General features: G+C 39.6%; 2 non-coding genes across 2 annotated transcripts; both read left to right on the top strand.

Moving 5' to 3' along the window:
* The first annotated feature begins 3,310 nt into the window (after positions 1 to 3,310).
* Positions 3,311 to 3,417, top strand: LOC141616390 (small nucleolar RNA R71). The gene has a single exon (XR_012530741.1). It is a non-coding gene; the product is annotated as a small nucleolar RNA R71 (small nucleolar RNA).
* Positions 3,418 to 18,570: 15,153 nt separating this feature from the next.
* LOC141616362 (small nucleolar RNA R71) lies at positions 18,571 to 18,677 on the top strand. Its single transcript, XR_012530714.1, has one exon. It is a non-coding gene; the product is annotated as a small nucleolar RNA R71 (small nucleolar RNA).
* Positions 18,678 to 18,887: the final 210 nt, after the last annotated feature.

Raw genomic sequence — 18,887 nt, 5'->3', positions numbered from 1 at the left:
TTGCACTTCCAAGCTTGGTGTTGATACCACCATTGCCAAAGCTTTCTTCATTTGTAGAGCTTTTTGCCTTTGAGAGAGAGTTGTAGTCTTTGGTGCCTTTGTTGCCTTTGCTTTTGCTTTTGTTGCTCCCTTTGTTCTTGCCATTTGATGAGCTAACCAAGAAAAAGATCAAAAATCTTCAATTTGTAGAATGCCCAAATCGATTTTGAAAGTGAAAGGCTTTGCCTTTATGAGAACAAAAATCATTTCAAAGGTGAAGATTTTGTTCTTGGTTTTGATTATTAATGAAGATGGAGTGATTGATTTGTTATTTGAAAGATGGTTTGATTTGATTTTGGTGAGTTTTGTTGAGGGTTTTTGTTTTTGAGATGGAGAGGATGAGGGTTTTGATGTTATGGGTAGTGTTCATGAGTGAATGAATGAAGGAATGAAGGTGGGGTGGGTATCTAAAGAACTCGACAATGTTAGGACGCAGGGACAATCCGTGCGGATTAGGCGCAATCCGCTCGGATTCTTCAGCTTCAAATTTTCAAAAATCCCGCCTAGAGACGGGCGGATTCTGGGGAATCCGTTCGGATTCTGCTGAGACGAGACGGGCGGATTTCGCTTGAGACGGACGGATTCTTGTCCAGAGATTTTTCTTTGTTTTTCTTCAGCTGCAAGACGGGCGGATTGTCCACAAGACGGACGGATTACGTGAGACGGGCGTCTTTCCAGAATCCGCTCGGATTCTTCAACATCAAGAATTTTGCGGTTTTCAGCTCACCAAGACGGCGTCTTCTCGGCAGACGCTCGGATCCTCTGTAGACGGGCGGATTCTCAGGAATCCGCTCGGATTGGTCCTTGTGTACACGGATTCAGGTCCATCCGTGCACCAACGTATTCCCTTATCATTCTTTCTTTCTTTCTTTCAAATCTTGTGTTCTTCATTGTGGGGGCACTACTAAGGCATGAATAGCCTAGGCAATTGCCATCCCCACACTAAGGTAAAGCACTACACATCAATTAAAATCATTAGTCCCTCCCTCACTTCTCTCTTTTCATGACAATTATTTTGATCAAAGTAAATAAAATAAATCCAAGAATGACAAAAATGCAATACGAAAATTGAAATGTAAGTTAGGGAGTTAGAAATATTTACAAGTGGTGGTTTAGGGAGGACTCCACCAAACTCTCATTCTTGATGAGATGTCAAGGAGGCATGTTCAAGGTGTTGTTGATGTTGCTCAACACCTCGAAGAAGTAATTAAAAGCTTGTTCATTGTTATGGTAGAGGTCCTCAATAGACCGTGGCCCTTGTTGTTGATCATGATCGATGGCATGCCCAATGTAGGGATTAAAGATCCCTTCAAATTCGTCGTCCCAAAGACCACAAACTTCATTGAGTTGATCATTGAAAATCTCTTGCTTGGATGGAGACAACTCTCCCAATTTCTTCTTTTGGCCAATGAGGCCATCATCTTCTTCCTTGGTTGATTTTGATGAGCTTTGCAAGCTCTCCTTGTCACAATTCACTTGCTCTTTGAATGGAGCATCTTCAACTTTCTTCCTCCATTGGAGTTCCGATTTCTTCTTCTCATCTTTTCGGCTATAATGATCAATCATGAAACATGGTTCATGCAAACGAGGAGCTCTCATGGTCTTGTCAAGATTAAAAGTTATGCTTTCATCTCCCACTTCTAGAGTGAGCTCTCCATGCTTCACATCAATCACCGCACCCGCGGTGTGTAGAAAAGGTCTTCCTAAGATGATTGGAATGTTGGAATCTTCCTCCATATCAACAATGACAAAGTCCACCGGGATGAAAAACTTCCCAATTCGCACGGGGACATCTTCCCATATCCCTAGCGGTGTCTTCGTCGATCTATCGGCCATTTGAAGAGTGATATTGGTACATTTAAGCTCTCCCATTCCCAACCTTTTACTTACCGAGTACGGCATGACACTCACACTAGCCCCTAGATCACATAAGGCTTTGTTGATCGTTGTGTCGCCAATGGTACACGGTATTGAGAAGCTTCCTGGATCCTTTAACTTTGGAGGTGAACTTCCTTGAAGTATTGCACTACTCACCTTAGTGAAGGCGATAGTCTCAAGTTTCTGGATCGACTTCTTCTTTGTGAGGATATCTTTCATGTACTTTGCATAGGCCGGAACGTGATTGATTAATTCCGTGAAAGGAATTGAGACTTCTAAGTTCTTCACAATTTCCATGAACTTTCCAAGTTGATCATCAAATTTAGGCTTGGCTTGTCGACTTGGAAAAGGAAGTCTAATCACAATGGGCTCCTTTTCTTTGGCTTTGTCTTCATTTTTCTTTGAGCTTTCTTCTTTTGATGATTCCCCTTCTTTGGGACCTTGCACCACAACTTCATTCTCACTAGCTCTCACAACTTCATCCTCAACTTGCTCCTTCGGTGCTTCATACCTTGTACCACTTCTCAAGTGAATGGCACTAACCGTTTCATGTCTAGGGGGATTACCTTGAGGTGGTAATTGCCCCTTTTGTCTTTGTGAGCTCGAAGATGCTAGTTGGGTCAATTGTGTTTCCAACATCTTGGTGTGAGCTAGAATGTTGTTGATGGTGGTGTCTTTTGCTTGGCTATCTTTTTGCATTTGGGTGAAAAATTCTTGTTGATTCTTTTGCATTTGAAGGACCGCTTTTTGGACATCAAAACTTTGGTCATTGTGGTGATTGTATGGATTTTGATTTTGGTAACCTTGGTTTTGATTGAAAAAGGGTCTTTGATTTTGATTTCTCATGGGTGGTGGAGTGTATGTTGTTTGAGGGTTTTGGACATTTTGGCTTTTGTATGAGAGATTTGGATGGAACTTGGTGTTTTCATTGTAAAAATTTGAATAAGGGGTACCGCTTTTGTAAGCTTGGAAAGCATTGACTTGCTCGGTTGTTCCCCTACATTCACTTGAGTCATGACCTAAGGTTCCACAATTCTCACATATCCCGCTTGGGATTGATGAGGATGCCGTCATGGCATTGACATGATGCTTTGATGATTTTGAGCTTTCCTCAAGTCTAGCCATAGCTTGTTCAAACTTCAAGTTGATTGTGTCAATGTGAGCACTAAGTTGAGCACCCAATTGAGTAACGGTGTCCACTTCATACTTTCCTCCTCTAGTAGCCTTGCGAGGCCTACTATATTGCGAATTATGGACCGCCATTTCCTCAATCTTGTTCCATGTTTGATTGTCATCAACTTCGGTGAACATTCCATTTGATCCCATATTGAGAATGTTCCTTGAATCTTCATATAAACCATTCCAAAATTGTTGCACTAAAAACCATTCGCTAAGTCCATGGTGAGGACATGAGCGACAAATACCTTTGAACCGCTCCCAAGCTTCATACAAAGATTCTTCATCCCTTTGCTTAAAACCCGTAATTTGAGCTCTTAGCATATTGGTCTTTTCCTGGGTAGAATTTTTGTAGAAAGCTAGAGCTAGCTTCTTCCAAGAATCTATTCCAAGGGTGGCCTTATCAAGGCCCTTCAACCATTGTTTTGCGGTGCCGATTAACGAAAAAGGAAATAAGACCCATCTTATTTGGTCTTGAGTCACGCCCGTTTGAGAGATAGCTTCACAATAATCACAAAATGTTTCCATATGAGAATGAGGGTCCTCACTAGGCATTCCCCCGAATTGGCTCCTCTCAACTAGTTGGATGAAGGCGGACTTGGCAATAAAGTTTCCGGTAAGATGTTGTGGGGTAGGAGTACCATTTGGTAGATCCTCCTCGGTGGGTATAGAGTGTGACGAGAATTTAGGCATTGTAGGTGGATTTTGTGTGGTATTGTTTAATGGGTTCTCTTCTCCTTCTATTGCGAAAGGATTGACAAACTCACTAGTGGGTTGAACAACTTCACCAACACCTCCCAAATTCCTCCTAACAAGTCTCCTATTATTCGTCAAGGTTCTTTCGATTTCACGGTCAAAAGGTAACAAATCTCTTTGTATCCTTCTAGACATGCAAAATATCAAACAACTCGAAAACAATTAGAACAAACCTTGAGGAGTTTTACTTCCCAAGGTGAAAAAGACACAACTAAAAACAATAAAAGAAATCTTAAATCAATTAAACACCGTCCCCGAAACGGAGCCATTTTTGATCGGAGCCATTTGGTGTTCACAATTGAGCATATGTGGTCGTTGGTCAATGGTCGATACAAAACACAATTTATACTTCACAAACAACTCTACAATTAGTAAAGAGGCAAGTAAAGGTCGGATCCCAAGGGACGGGTATTGAAATGAAGATTCTATTGTAACTAGCGGTGTCTAGGGGTGTCACAAATTGGGTTGATGTAGAAGGTTACTAAACTAAAATGGCAATGAAAATAAACTAACAAGGTAAATGAAATAAGGGTGTAAACAATTGATTAAAAGCATTAGGGTGTCATGGGTTCATAGGGGAATCATGGGATATGATCATACAAACATGTTCTCAAATTATAAGCAAGCAATTATTGTTGTGATGGATTGAGTTGGGTTATATCTTACAATCCTAGGAAAGTTTGGGTCCCGGAGCCGAATCTCTTGGATTGTACAACACCTACAAGTCGACTTAATCTTCCCTACTTAACACATGCATGGTCTAACAAGACTCGAGTTGGGTTATGTCTTACAAGTCAAGTTGAAAGGATAGAAGATGATAGTAAATGCAAGGATTCATAGGCTTAGCATTTCATCAAATATAACATGTGCATGCATTAAGATCAAAACAAGCAAGCAAATAAGATATGAAAGCATATTAATTTAAGCATGAATCATTCCCCATGTTGGTTTCCCCTAATCACCCATTAAACCCTAGCTAAGAGACTACTCACTCATTATCATATTGATCATGCTAGAAAGGTTGTCAATCATACTAACATAATAAAACATGATGAATAAATGAAAGTAATTAGCAATAATTAAAAAGGGATTAAGAGATTATACCTACTAATGATTCCAATAATAAAGCAAGAATAATAGAAGTACTTGAATCCTAGATTGAGAGGTTGTCAATCTCCCAATAATAACCCAAATAATCTTCAATTACCCAAAATAAAGTAAGAACAAGAGAGAGATTAAGGAACTAAAACTTGGATTAAAACTTGATTAATATTTGATTACAATATTGAAGAGAGATTTGATTGATATTAACTACACTAATTATTGATAAGAAGAACATGCTCCTCTAATTAGACTAATGGGGTATTTATAGTGAAAATTAGGGAGGATGCATTAGGGTTAACTAAGGGCTAAACTAGTAATTACACTTTTTAAGTTGAGCAAGGAGCCTCCGGGATTGTCCGAGAGAAGGGCTTCTTCATTTCGTAGCTTGAAGAACGAAACTGTGCTGTGTTGTGATCCGTGCGGCTGGGAGTCGGGACGGCCGGATCTGAGGGTGGACGATCCGAGCGGATCAAGGAACAAGACGCTCGGACTGGGCATGGGGAATCCGAGCGGATTCCTGGTGAGGACGCTCGGATTGGCGAGGACGGACGGATTCTCTACAATCTTTGATGGGGTGATGTCGTCACTCATCCAATCAAACACATTTATAAAACTCAACAAACAACTAGCTAGTGGTAAGTCGAGGTCGATCCATGGGACGGTGGTTACTCAATTTATTCAATCTAATTATGGTTATGCTTGGGGTTGTCACAATTATAATGGGTTGATGATTCTAAGCTAATAAAGGCAATAAACAAGCAACAAAAGGAAAGATGTAAACAATTGATTAAAAAGCACTAGGGTGTCATGGGATTATAGGGGAATCATGGGATATGATCATACAAACATGTTCTCAAATTATAAGCAAGCAATTATTGTTGTGATGGATTGAGTTGGGTTATATCTTACAATCCTAGGAAAGTTTGGGTCCCGGAGCCGAATCGATTAGATTGTACAACACCTACAAGTCGACTTAATCTTCCCTACTCAACAACATGCATGGTCTAATGAGACTCGAGTTGGGTTATGTCTTACAAGTCTCATTGAAAAGATAGGAGATGATAGTAAATGCAAGGATTCATAGGCTTAGCATTTCATCAAACATAACATGTGCATGAGTTGAGATCAAAACAAGCAAGCAAATAAAACATGAAAGCATATTAATTTAAGCATGAATCATTCCCCATGTTGGTTTCCCCTAATCACCCATTAACCCTAGCTAAGAGACTACTCACTTATCATCATATTGAACATGCTAGCAAGGTTGTCAATCATACTAACAAAGTGAAACATGATGAACAAATAAAAGTAATTAGCAATAATTAAAAAGAGATTAAGAGATTATACCTACTAATGATTCCAATAACAAAGCAAGAATAATAGAAGAACTTGATGATTGATGGAAGGTTGTCAATCTCCCAATAAACCCAATAATCTTCTAATTACCCAATAATAAACTTGAATTCCTCAATAATAAACTTGAACAATGATTAAAGGAAAGATTAATGTATATTTTGTGGAAAGATTAAATGATAATCTATTCTAATCTACTACTAATCTAATCTAAGGAAAGATTGATTCCACCTAATGAAAACTTGATTCTAATCTAATAAAACTTGATGGTTTGATTATTACAAATGGGGTATTTATAGTGGAAATTAGGGAGGATGTATTAGGGTTAACTAAGGGCTAAACTAGTAATTACACTTTTTAAGTTGAGCAAGGAGCCTCCGGGATTATCCGAGAGAAGGGCTTCTCTTATCGTTGCTTGAAGGAGGAAAATCTCGTGATGTGAAGAAATCTGGGCGTCCAAGGGTGAAGACGGGCTGATTTGTAGTTCACGTAGCAAGGAAAATCCCCCTGTCCAGGAATACGCCCGTCCCGAGCGAAATCCCAGCGTCCTGAGCTTCAACCCGAGCGGGTTGAAATCGACCCGAGCGGGTTCACAGTATCCCGCTCCAGATAGACTTGACCCGCGCGGGTTGAGCTGCTATTCCCTTTCTTTTTGCTTTTAAGCCTAAGATTCCTCCATATACTCTTTATTTATTCTTCCTTGGTCATCATTCTTGCTTCCTCTTCATACTTAGTCCATCAAATATCGTCAATAAGCTTCCAAATATGCACGAAAGACGGGAATTTCCGCCTTATTATCTTCTTTCCTACAAAACATGTAAAATGCACTAGGAAAGCAAATAGGAAGGATTTGACGGATAAAATGGTCATGAAATGTTATAAAAGTATGCAAAATAGGCTCAATTAGGGGACTAAATGTGCGCAAATAATGTTCACATCAAATATCCCCAAACCGAACCTTTACTCGTCCCGAGTAAAGAGGTGACAAAAACTAGACCTTTATTTAAGCTAACCTAATAATATAGCCGATATGAGACAATTAGCGGGTCTCACTCCGCCCCTTCAACTCACAACAAGACAACCATGAGGTAGGATGCCTTCTTGCAAGGCAAGGTGGGTCTTGCCAAAATGGCGACACATCCAAACTTTAAGCACACAAAAACACATAATGGATGCATCTACAAAAAGAATAGCCACTTTCCTCATCTAAGTGGCGGAAATTATCTACAAGGGAAGCAATTCAAGGGTACACAATCCTTCATAGATGCAATTTGTTCAAACTACTAAGCCTAGAAGGATACCAATAAATCACCTCCAAAAGGTGTCAAGCTAGGGTACCTTTGTCCTCAATCGTTAAATGCTTTTGTCAAGAGTAGACTCCCTATGGTGTTAGAAACACTGGAGGATCGCGGAATTCCCCCTCTTGCCTAAACAAGAAGAAGGGTCGTCCCCTCTCTACCATGCACAAAAATGGATATGATGGATAAAGGGATCAATAGATATTTGAGTTTCACTTTGGGAGTTTGCTTTTGTTTTTGTTTTTCCCCCCAATTTCTTGTGGTATTTGACATTTGAGAACACTTTCTTTGCCATTTCTTTTTGATTTTTGGCATTTCAATACTTGACAACTTTTTGCATTTCTTTTTGAACATTTTCAAAGTCACCCCAATTAGTAACGAGGGTGCCTTGTATTTGAAGCTTTTAGGAGTTCTATTTTTGCTCCTCTTTTCATTTGATGCATTTTTGCAAACTTTCTTTCACTTTTCATTTCTTTGAACTCAAATTGATTTCTTTTTGTTTTGTGCTCATTCCCTTTGATGACAAAAATATAGTAGAACATGGATGAATGATAGAAGTATGCATGGTTTCAAGGGTCACCTTGGAATAAACGGTAGCCAAGGAGTTATCACACCACAAGGTACTCTTGACTAGGCCTTAAACCATGGGTCAAAGGATACTAGCATGACACATCCTAGGGTGTTTTACAAGTATTCTACAAGCAAAGTCTTAAGAATAAAAAGCATCTACTAGGGCCTATATACACTTGTCAAGCTTCCCAAGTAGACGGTTTCGCAAAATTTTTCTAACATGCAAACTACATGCCATGATGCAACTAGCATATAAACATCCTAATGCAAATGATTCTACCAACTAATATGCCATATAAACTAAATGCAAGTCCTAAATTCACATTGTTGTACCGCATCAATCAAAATAAAGCCACATAGTCATTAACATAAAGAGGAAAAAGGAGATTGGAAAGATCATACCATGCGGTCTTCAATATCCTCATGTCTCGGATGTGGCGTAGTCAATCAATGTGAAGAAGGATGACCAAACACAATATATACAAAACAATATATACAAGTCTAAACTACAAAGGAAATGAACTTGTTTTTGGATTTTTCAATTTTTCAAATTTTTATGGTTTTTGTTTTTATGAAATTAGAAGACATATTTTTGAGATTTTTCAAAATTTTTCAATTTTTATGTATTTTGGAATATAAATTCCCATCCCCCACTTTATTTTGGACATTGTCCTCAATGTACATGTAGGAGTAGGAATGAAAAAGAAAAGCATGTTTTTGGATTTTTGATTTTTTGAAATTGAAGTACAAATGCAATGATATGGTATGAATGAATGCATGCTCTAACTAAATGCAATTCTATATGACATATATAACAAATGAATGCAATCTAAACTATACTATATGATGCATGATAAATGCTTAAGTCACCTATGATCAAACCTCCCCAAACCGATTTAAACACTATTTCTAGTGTAGAAATGAATAGGTTTGGCCATTAGTAACTAAGCATGAATTCTAGTCTATATGCAACTATCTACATGAATCATGTGGGATAAATACAATGCAAACTAATCTAATCATGTGAGGTATAATACAATGCAAACTATACATGAGAAATAGGGAAGGAAAGGTCTCACAATCACGACCTCAATCAAAGCCTCTATCATTAAGGCTATCATCATCTTCATTACTTTCTTCTTCTTCTTCCTCTCCTCCTCCTTGGTCATCTTCATTCAAGCCTTGGTTTGGAAACACAAGGTGCGGTTGCACCCAAGAAGGCCTAGGACCATTAGGATCAATAAACCCTTGTTGTGCCATATGATAATATTGAGGATAGAGGGCGAAATAGTTGTCTTCTTGCCCTCGGTGCATCCTAACATCCATGTTGCTTATCATACCCATCAATATATCCATGGCCGATGGCGGGCTACTCGGGCGAGGGGAGAAGGTGAAAAGGGTCGGTAGACATGGGGGTATGGAGGTATCTCCGCATATGAGGGCCGAACACCATGAAGGAATGGTGGAAATCCAAGGCTTGGACCTTGGGACGGTGATGGTGCATGGGAAGGAGTAGAAGGTGCCTCCTCACGTCTCCTAGGTGGTGGAACCCTAATCCTCTCAATGGGGAGGAGGTAGCTCGACATGGGTGCAAGGTAACTCGACCTAGGTGTGATAGGAGGAAGGTCCCAACAAGGAAGGGTGAATGTAGTGCTTCCCTTGGTGTACCAATCAATACCTCCCAAATCATTATGTTTGCACCATTTGTGATGCCTAAAGATGACCCTCTCATTAAGTAAAGTATCTCCGGGTAGAGGCTCATATCTCCCATCATCATTAAACCCCGGACATAAAGCATTGGCCATCCTAGTCACAAGACCACCCATCACAATTCCCTTTGATTTTGTCCTACCCTTTGATAGATTTCGAAATCGGATAAGTAATTCAAGAGCGGGATTAAAGTTGTACTTTGGCAAACCTTGGACAAAGTGGTCGTTGGTCAATGGTCGATACAAAACACAATTTATACTTCACAAACAACTCTACAATTTGTAAAGAGGCAAGTAAAGGTCGGATCCCAAGGGACGGGTATTGAAATGAAGATTCTATTGTAACTAGCGGTGTCTAGGGGTGTCACAAATTGGGTTGATGTAGAAGGTTACTAAACTAAAATGGCAATGAAAATAAACTAACAAGGTAAATGAAATAAGGGTGTAAACAATTGATTAAAAGCACTAGGGTGTCATGGGTTCATAGGGGATTCATGGGATATGATCATACAAACATGTTCTCAAATTATAAGCAAGCAATTATTGTTGTGATGGATTGAGTTGGGTTATATCTTACAATCCTAGGAAAGTTTGGGTCCCGGAGCCGAATCTCTTGGATTGTACAACACCTACAAGTCGACTTAATCTTCCCTACTTAACACATGCATGGTCTAACAAGACTCGAGTTGGGTTATGTCTTACAAGTCAAGTTGAAAGGATAGAAGATGATAGTAAATGCAAGGATTCATAGGCTTAGCATTTCATCAAATATAACATGTGCATGCATTAAGATCAAAACAAGCAAGCAAATAAGATATGAAAGCATATTAATTTAAGCATGAATCATTCCCCATGTTGGTTTCCCCTAATCACCCATTAAACCCTAGCTAAGAGACTACTCACTCATTATCATATTGATCATGCTAGAAAGGTTGTCAATCATACTAACATAATAAAACATGATGAATAAATGAAAGTAATTAGCAATAATTAAAAAGGGATTACGAGATTATACCTACTAATGATTCCAATAATAAAGCAAGAATAATAGAAGTACTTGAATCCTAGATTGAGAGGTTGTCAATCTCCCAATAATAACCCAAATAATCTTCAATTACCCAAAATAAAGTAAGAACAAGAGAGAGATTAAGGAACTAAAACTTGGATTAAAACTTGATTAATATTTGATTACAATATTGAAGAGAGATTTGATTGATATTAACTACACTAATTATTGATAAGAAGAACATGCTCCTCTAATTAGACTAATGGGGTATTTATAGTGAAAATTAGGGAGGATGCATTAGGGTTAACTAAGGGCTAAACTAGTAATTACACTTTTTAAGTTGAGCAAGGAGCCTCCGGGATTGTCCGAGAGAAGGGCTTCTTCATTTCGTAGCTTGAAGAACGAAACTGTGCTGTGTTGTGATCCGTGCGGCTGGGAGTCGGGACGGCCGGATCTGGGGTGGACGATCCGAGCGGATCAAGGAACAAGACGCTCGGACTGGGCATGGGGAATCCGAGCGGATTCCTGGTGAGGACGCTCGGATTGGCGAGGACGGACGGATTCTCTACAATCCGTTCGGATTGTAGTTCAGGAGCTTTCCTTCTTCTTTTTCTTCCCTTTTCTTCATGAATTCCTTGGGGATTTCCTTGGGGACTCAAGGATCCTTTTCTCAACAATGCTCTTCTACTATGCTATGTACAAAGGCCTTCTAGTCTTGTCTCTCCTTGATGCTTGGTCATTGAATATGATCAATTTAGCCTTGTTTTGCCATGAAAATGCAAGATTCTTACTCCTTTCCTACCAAGGGATCAAAATCTCAAAGAATATGCAAAACAAAGAACTAAAGATAAGAAATGACCCAAATAGGCACTAAAAAGCATGGAAACAATGGTAATTCGGGGCTAAATATGCGCCAATTATGGTCGCATCAAATATCCCCAAACCGAACCTTTGCTCGTCCCGAGTAAAGAGGTGACAAAGACTAGGACCAAAACTAACCTAAAATAATAATAGTAGCCGATATGAGACAATTAGCGGGTCTCACTCCGCCCCTTCAACTCACAACAAGACAACCATGAGGTAGGATGCCTTCTTGCAAGGCAAGGTGGGTCTTGCCAAAATGGCGACACATCCAAACATTAAGCACACAAAAACACATAATGGATGCATCTACAAAAAGAATAGCCACTTTCCTCATCTAAGTGGCGGAAATTATCTATAAGGGAAGCAATTCAAGGGTACACAATCCTTCATAGATGCAATTTGTTCAAACTACTAGGCCTAGAAGGATACCAATAAATCACCTCCAAAATGTGTCAAGCTAGGGTACCTTTGTCCTCAATCGTTAAATGCTTTTGTCAAGAGTAGACTCCCTATGGTGTTAGAAACACTGGAGGATCGCGGAATTCCCCTCTTGCCTAGACAAGAAGAAGGGTCGTCCCCTCTCTACCATGCACAAAAATGGATACGATGGATAAAGGGATCGATAGATGTTTGAGTTTCATTTTGGGAGTTTGCTTTTATTTTTGTTTTTCCCCCCAATTTCTTGTGGCATTTTGACTTTTTGAGAATACTTTCTTTGCCATTCTTTTTGATTTTTTTGGCATTTCAATGCTTGACAATTTTTTTGCATTTTCTTTTTGAACATTTTCAAAGTCACCCCAATTAGCAACGAGGGTGCCTTGTATTTGAAGCTTTAGGAGTCTATTTTTGCTCCTCTTTTCATTTGATGCATTTTTGCAAACTTTCTTTCACTTTTCATTTCATTGAACTCAAATTGATTTCTTTTTGTGCCCATTCCCTTTGATGACAAAAATATATGGTAGAACATGGATGAATGATGGAAGTATGCATGGTTTCAAGGGTCACCTTGGAATAAACGGTAGCCAAGGAGTTATCACACCACAAGGTACTCTTGACTAGGCCTTAAACCATGGGTCAAAGGATACTAGCATGACACATCCTAGGGTGTTTTACAAGTATTCTAACAAGCAAAGTCTTAAGAATAAAAAGCATCTACTAGGGCCTATATACACTTGTCAAGCTTCCAAAGTAGACGGTTTCGCAAAATTTTTCTAACATGCAACTACATGCCATGATGCAACTAACATATAAACATCCTAATGCATATGATTCTACCAACTAATATGCCATATAAACTAAATGCAATCCTAAGTTCACATTGTTTTACCGCATCAATCAAAATAAAGCCACATAGTCATTAACATAAAGAGGAAAAAGGAGATTGGAAAGATCATACCATGCGGTCTTCAATATCCTCATGTCTCGGATGTGGCGTAGTCAATCAAAGTGAACAAGGATGAAACAAACACAATATATACAAGACAATATATACAAAGGAAATGAACTTGTTTTTGGTTTTTTCAATTTTTCAAATTTTTATGATTTTTTTTTTTAATTTTTCAATTTTTATGGTTTTTGAATAAAAGTTAAGTGTTAGAATTCCCATCCCCACACTAATATGGGCATTGTCCTCAATGGCCAAAATGATGGAAATTATGCAAGAATGATGCATGATTTCTATACTAAATGCAATTCTACACTAAGCTATACTACATGATGCATGGTTTTTGTTATGACGGAGAGGATAATTTAAATTACCTCCCGTTGCGTATGCATTAACTTCCCCAAACCAAATAAGACACTATTGCTAATGTCAAAGCATGGGGGAGTTTATACACATGCTATGCTATGCATGAAATTAGATTGTCATTTTGGATTTTACAAAAGTGGGAACAATAAAGAACACCTCAAAGGAACCGAGGTGTGAGTCCTTTGATGTTGCTAGGACTAAACCAACAATGATCAAAATGAAAATAAAATACAAAGAGATATAGACAAACCGTGGGAGAGTAGGAATCTCCAAGGCTAGTCTTCCATCATGCTACTATCATCACCACTTCCCTCACGAGAAGTGGTCACATTGCCACTTTCCTTGGCACTTTCTTCTTTGCTTTCTTCATCATCATCTTCCTCATCATTATCTTCACCATCTTCACCATCTCTTTCTTCATCTCCACTTTCTTCTTCCTCAATATTATCATCAATCTCCTCATCATTTCCAACAACCTCATTGTCTTCCACCACGTCCCTAGATGCACCCGGAAACAAGGCTTCTCTATCCGCCCAACTAGGCAAAGGACAAGATGGATCAAGGAGTCCTTGCCTAGCTAGATGTAGGAGGGGAGGATATTGAGCCAAATAAGCATTCTTCCGATCTTCATAAGCTTGCTTGTGCATGGTTTGCATAAGAAGAGTTACATAGTCTTTTCCAATTTCAACTCCTTGTGGTTTGAACTCTTCATAAACATAGGGGTAAGGTGGTATAACAATGGAAGAGGAGGGGGTTTCATGATCACCCTTTTGTTGTTGAATGATGTACTCGGCTTCTTCGGATAGGGAAGTAAATAGTTGGTCCGGTGGACACTAAGACGGCAAATCTTTGCGGGTAAAGTGAATGATCGAGCCTCACTTGTAAGCCACCCATACTTGGTATCAAGGGAATTGTGAACAACCCACTTAAACTTGTTAATCAAGGTGGACATATCAATGAGATGGCCACCATCCTTAGCCTTGTACTTGCTATCCTTATTGAAATTAGGATCAAAGTGCTTGGCTAGGACCGTGACAAGGCCGCCATTAACAATTACGGTTTGACCCTTCTTCCCACTATCTATATGGAGCCATCTATCAACCAATAGCCTCAAAGAATTGTAAGGCTTGGTGTGAATTCTTCCAATATTCAAAGTTGATTCAAGGAGAATAAAATCGAGTCCGGTGAAATGATTGGTGTCTTTCCTAGCAATTATGGTATTTCCTACAACTTTGTGCCATATTCTTATGCCCGGATGATGGACCAAAAGAGCACGACAAGCTTTAAAATCTTCAAATTTCTTCCCGGAGATTGCCTCCCAAAGAGGCTCGGGATCATACTTCCCATATTGCTTATAGAATTTATGTTCATCGCTAAGACCCAAAATTGCACCCAATTCCGGAAAGGAAATGCGTCTACTAGTGTTAGCTAGACGAAACTCAATATTTTCCCTATTCTCAACTTTTGTCACTTTTAAAGAACTTAAGAATTCCAAGACAAGGGAGGGGTATGTTACTTCCTCCATTTCAAACAATTTCTTTAAACCCATGGCATTGAAAAAGACTCTTGTTTGTTCAAGAACACCCAACTTCTCTAAAGCATCTTGGTATATGAATTTGGTGGATTGAATTTGTCTCATAGCAAACTTGACAAATGTATTTCTATGGGAGTCGGAAATGAATGTTACCTCCGGATAATGCAAGAGTTGATTAATTACCGGAGTAGAGGGCGATGCTTCCATAGGAATTTGTTGAGGTGGTTGCACTTCCAAGCTTGGTGTTGATACCACCATTGCCAAAGCTTTCTTCATTTGTAGAGCTTTTTGCCTTTGAGAGAGAGTTGTAGTCTTTGGTGCCTTTGTTGCCTTTGCTTTTGCTTTTGTTGCTCCCTTTGTTCTTGCCATTTGATGAGCTAACCAAGAAAAAGATCAAAAATCTTCAATTTGTAGAATGCCCAAATCGATTTTGAAAGTGAAAGGCTTTGCCTTTATGAGAACAAAAATCAATTCAAAGGTGAAGATTTTGTTCTTGGTTTTGATTATTAATGAAGATGGAGTGATTGATTTGTTATTTGAAAGATGGTTTGATTTGATTTTGGTGAGTTTTGTTGAGGGTTTTTGTTTTTGAGATGGAGAGGATGAGGGTTTTGATGTTATGGGTAGTGTTTATGAGTGAATGAATGAAGGAATGAAGGTGGGGTGGGTATCTAAAGAACTCGACAATGTTAGGACGCAGGGACAATCCGTGCGGATTAGGCGCAATCCGCTCGGATTCTTCACCTTCAAATTTTCAAAAATCCCGCCTAGAGACGGGCGGATTCTGGGGAATCCGTTCGGATTCTCCGAGACGAGACGGGCGGATTTCGCTTGAGACGGACGGATTCTTGTCCGAGATTTTTCTTTGTTTTTCTTCACCGCAAGACGGGCGGATTGTCCAAAAGACGGACGGATTACGTGAGACGGCGTCTTTCCAGAATCCGCTCGGATTCTTCAACGATCAAGAATTTTGCGTTTTATCACCCAAGACGGGCGTCTTCTCGCAGGACGCTCGGATCCTCTCGTAGAGACGGGCGGATTCTGGGGAATCCGCTCGGATTGGTCCTTGTGTACACGGATTCAGGTCCATCCGTGCACCAACGTATTCCCTTATCATTCTTTCTTTCTTTCTTTCAAATCTTGTGTTCTTCATTGTGGGGGCACTACTAAGGCATGAATAGCCTAGGCAATTGCCATCCCCACACTAAGGTAAAGCACTACACATCAATTAAAATCATTAGTCCCTCCCTCACTTCTCTCTTTTCATGACAATTATTTTGATCAAAGTAAATAAAATAAATCCAAGAATGACAAAAATGCAATACGAAAATTGAAATGTAAGTTAGGGAGTTAGAAATATTTACAAGTGGTGGTTTAGGGAGGACTCCACCAAACTCTCATTCTTGATGAGATGTCAAGGAGGCATGTTCAAGGTGTTGTTGATGTTGCTCAACACCTCGAAGAAGTAATTAAAAGCTTGTTCATTGTTATGGTAGAGGTCCTCAATAGACCGTGGCCCTTGTTGTTGATCATGATCGATGGCATGCCCAATGTAGGGATTAAAGATCCCTTCAAATTCGTCGTCCCAAAGACCACAAACTTCATTGAGTTGATCATTGAAAATCTCTTGCTTGGATGGAGACAACTCTCCCAATTTCTTCTTTTGGCCAATGAGGCCATCATCTTCTTCCTTGGTTGATTTTGATGAGCTTTGCAAGCTCTCCTTGTCACAATTCACTTGCTCTTTGAATGGAGCATCTTCAACTTTCTTCCTCCATTGGAGTTCCGATTTCTTCTTCTCATCTTTTCGGCTATAATGATCAATCATGAAACATGGTTCATGCAAACGAGGAGCTCTCATGGTCTTGTCAAGATTAAAAGTTATGCTTTCATCTCCCACTTCTAGAGTGAGCTCTCCATGCTTCACATCAATCACCGCACCCGCGGTGTGTAGGAAAGGTCTTCCTAAGATGATTGGAATATTGGAATCTTCCTCCATATCAACAATGACAAAGTCCACCGGGATGAAAAACTTCCCAATTCGCACGGGGACATCTTCCCATATCCCTAGCGGTGTCTTCGCCGATCTATCGGCCATTTGAAGAGTGATATTGGTACATTTAAGCTCTCCCATTCCCAACCTTTTACTTACCGAGTACGGCATGACACTCACACTAGCCCCTAGATCACATAAGGCTTTGTTGATCGTTGTGTCGCCAATGGTACACGGTATTGAGAAGCTTCCCGGATCCTTTAACTTTGGAGGTGAACTCCCTTGAAGTATTGCACTACTCACCTTAGTGAAGGCGATAGTCTCAAGTTTCTGGATCCACTTCTTCTTTGTGAGGATATCTTTCATGTACTTTGCATAGGCCGGAACGTGATTGATTAATTCCGTGAAAGGAATTGAGACTTCTAAGTTCTTCACAATTTCCATGAACTTTCCAAGTTGATCATCAAATTTAGGCTTGGCTTGTCGACTTGGAAAAGGAAGTCTAATCACAATGGGCTCCTTTTCTTTGGCTTTGTCTTCATTTTTCTTTGAGCTTTCTTCTTTTGATGATTCCCCTTCTTTGGGACCTTGCACCACAACTTCATTCTCACTAGCTCTCACAACTTCATCCTCAACTTGCTCCTTCGGTGCTTCATACCTTGTACCACTTCTCAAGTGAATGGCACTAACCGTTTCATGTCTAGGGGGATTACCTTGAGGTGGTAATTGCCCCTTTTGTCTTTGTGAGCTCGAAGATGCTAGTTGGGTCAATTGTGTTTCCAACATCTTGGTGTGAGCTAGAATGTTGTTGATGGTGGTGTCTTTTGCTTGGCTATCTTTTTGCATTTGGGTGAAAAATTCTTGTTGATTCTTTTGCATTTGAAGGACCGCTTTTTGGACATCAAAACTTTGGTCATTGTGGTGATTGTATGGATTTTGATTTTGGTAACCTTGGTTTTGATTGAAAAAGGGTCTTTGATTTTGATTTCTCATGGGTGGTGGAGTGTATGTTGTTTGAGGGTTTTGGACATTTTGGCTTTTGTATGAGAGATTTGGATGGAACTTGGTGTTTTCATTGTAAAAATTTGAATAAGGGGTACCGCTTTTGTAAGCTTGGAAAGCATTGACTTGCTCGGTTGTTCCCCTACATTCACTTGAGTCATGACCTAAGGTTCCACAATTCTCACATATCCCGCTTGGGATTGATGAGGATGCCGTCATGGCATTGACATGATGCTTTGATGATTTTGAGCTTTCCTCAAGTCTAGCCATAGCTTGTTCAAACTTCAAGTTGATTGTGTCAATGTGAGCACTAAGTTGAGCACCCAATTGAGTAACGGTGTCCACTTCATACTTTCCTCCTCTAGTAGCCTTGCGAGGCCTACTATATTGCGAATTATGGACCGCCATTTCCTCAATCTTGTTCCATGTTTGATTGTCATCAACTTCGGTGAACATTCCATTTGATCCCATATTGAGAATGTTCCTTGAATCTTCATATAAACCATTCCAAAATTGTTGCACTAAAAACCATTCGCTAAGTCCATGGTGAGGACATGAGAGACAAATACCTTTGAACCGCTCCCAAGCTTCATACAAAGATTCTTCATCCCTTTGCTTAAAACCCGTAATTTGAGCTCTTAGCATATTAGTCTTTTCCGGTGGGTAGAAATTTTTGTAGAAAGCTAGAGCTAGCTTCTTCCAAGAATCTATTCCAAGGGTGGCCTTATCAAGGCCCTTCAACCATTGTTTTGCGGTGCCGATTAACGAAAAAGGAAATAAGACCCATCTTATTTGGTCTTGAGTCACGCCCGTTTGAGAGATAGCTTCACAATAATCACAAAATGTTTCCATATG

This window comes from Silene latifolia, chromosome 11 (assembly GCF_048544455.1).
Source record: "Silene latifolia isolate original U9 population chromosome 11, ASM4854445v1, whole genome shotgun sequence".
Taxonomy (NCBI): domain Eukaryota; kingdom Viridiplantae; phylum Streptophyta; class Magnoliopsida; order Caryophyllales; family Caryophyllaceae; genus Silene; species Silene latifolia.
This window is presented reverse-complemented; position numbering and strand designations above follow the sequence as displayed.